This window comes from Oratosquilla oratoria, chromosome 2 (assembly GCF_046742065.1).
Source record: "Oratosquilla oratoria isolate Oo_2021 chromosome 2, ASM4674206v1, whole genome shotgun sequence".
Lineage (NCBI taxonomy): Eukaryota > Metazoa > Arthropoda > Malacostraca > Stomatopoda > Squillidae > Oratosquilla > Oratosquilla oratoria.
The window spans coordinates 74785622-74788121 of record NC_134778.1 but is presented as its reverse complement, the minus strand read 5'-3'; positions in this window follow the sequence as shown (position 1 = coordinate 74788121).

The following is a 2500-nucleotide window of genomic DNA, read 5'->3' as shown; positions in this document are numbered from 1 at the left end:
TCGACTATAAGCTACACTCCTCACAAATACCTGAAGAGGATTATAGCTTACAGTCGAAATATATAAGTTTAGTTTTGATTTACAAATTATTTCTGTGCGGCTTGTGTATCAGCTAACACTGATGATTATATAGAATTATTCGACTTAATCTTTTAACTAGAATCGAGGATAATGTAGAATTCTTCGATTTTTATCACCCAACGAACTTTAAAGACTACGTAAAAGTCTTCCATTATCCAGGACTTAGTAGAAAACCTTCTACCAGACTCTTTCTTGGAAAACCTCATATCAGGAGAAATCATCGTTCAAGAAACACTTTTTTTCAGTGACCCTGCGAACTAATGTGCTCTTTCATTCATTTAATCAAAGGGGTGCCATTTCGATGAATGAAATACTTTGGCGCCAGCTAAAATTAAAGATGTACCTCTCAACACGGGAAGGGTCCGAGACTAGGAACAGCTTGTCCAGCACTCCGTAACGCCTTAAAGGCGAACTAAACATTCTAGTCTCAATCTTGATTGCCATACAGGCAAATCAAGGATTCCAAGCATTCTAGATTGCTTGACCTCTGATAGTTCGCCTTATTTTTGCAAACTTTTTTCCTCTGTTGGAGAATGATTTTGAACACGGCCTCATTTTTCTCACTTGTCCCACACTACTGTCGAGTTGGTAGGCCGTGGGAGCAACATTTCTCTGGTTTCCCGTGTAGTTGTTTACTTCTTTTCTTCCTGGGATCCATCAATGCATTCCACGTATTTGCTTTAGTGTGAAATTCCGTGGATTAATTCTGCTTCCTCTTGTGTTGTCTAAGATCTGGAAGTGGGTTTCCTCTGTCTCTGACGCCTTGAAACTTATGAAAACTTACACATATATTTTTTTTCTTCTAGAATCGAGTGAAATCTGCTTCCCGACCTACCAACCATGCATCAGAACTTTATATTCTCTAAGTTTCTGTTTGGTTTCTAGATTCCTGGCAACAGAAGCTCCCACAAGTTTATCTCCACGTCCAAAACTCTCCGCTTTCAGTCTGGCGGTATGGTCGCTGTCTTATCAGCTTTGTTCAAGCTTTTGCTAAGAATTCGAACTGGGAAGGTTCTTGCACCTTGCCTCCTTTAGTTTACTGATATGACTCAAGAATGTTCCCTACGAACGCTGTAATAGGGTGGTTAATAAAACAATGTGTACGAATAAATTAGTAATTTGTAAAGCACTACACAACAATGCATGTGCTCACTGGAGACGGGACCAAGACTGCCGTCGCTTGGGGACGCCAAAATTGGCGGGAAAACATACATGAATCGCATGGTTTGATTACAAAAATGCACACGAATCTGCAACCAGATAATACAATAACGAGTACAAAATGATTACATAACACGTGACAATTATATAAGGGGGAAACATGTATCTCACGGTCTATGTATACATAAATACAATAACCATACATGTACGTACACTATAACAACCTTATACCCTTGTCATCAAGAAGGTTTACAAACTCCTACAGTTCTGTTACTTCAGGCCCATCGCTTTGTCAACATCTATTGATGATATCATTTGTGCTTTCAGTGTTGATCAAAAGTTTTCCAGATGTTTTTCAAGGATGTTTGGTGTCAACATGACATCGTCACTGTGAGCGATACTACTCCATAAATGTCGAGATATGTTTATTGTGCATTTGGAGACCTTGAATTTCTTTATGTTTATTTCAACAACGATTTCACTCACCTAGAGACCATGGACTACATTGTTTTTTATTTATCTATTTGTCTGTTTGTTTATTTATTTATTTATTTATTTATTTATTCATTTATTTATTCATTTACTTATTTATCTATTTTCGATCCATGACCCTCTACCTAGCAGTGGGGAGGGACTTAATCGAAACAGGATAATTCTCTTTCGCTGATAAAGATGCGCTACGGAAATTGATGAAATTGACTTTCGGCCGTCAACATTAAAGTGCCACCCGGTACGAAAGAGGCTAATGGAACAAATCTTTTCTTTCTGAAACTTTAACCATTTTCCCAGTGTCCTTTGATTAGCAATCTGAACAGGAAAACTCACATTCCTCTCACAAAGCAGATTCAATTCAATTAGATATTGTGCACTGCACCTACAACCTCTTAATTTAATTTTCATAATTTATCTGAACAAGAAAATTTATTTATACTTTCATTAGGCCCATTTTAAAGGAATCCGATGTTACCTACCACCCTCAGAAACTCTCAACTCTTCCTCAGGGGAATGCAGGATGTTCCGTGACTAAAAGGGGTACGCGTCTCGCATACGGAGTGACTCACTCGGAGCTTACGAGGAAGACTGAGGCCCAAATCTACTCACTTTATCAACTCCCCTCTTCTCAAGGATGGTTTTCAACATCTTCCTCTACGTCGTGGGGAAGTATCTTCTTCGCTTCTAAGGTTGTTTCCAAGGTCGTTCTTCCTCTTAAGTTAGCTGCGCGTATCCCGTCTCGTTGTTGCACAAATATCTTTCTAAG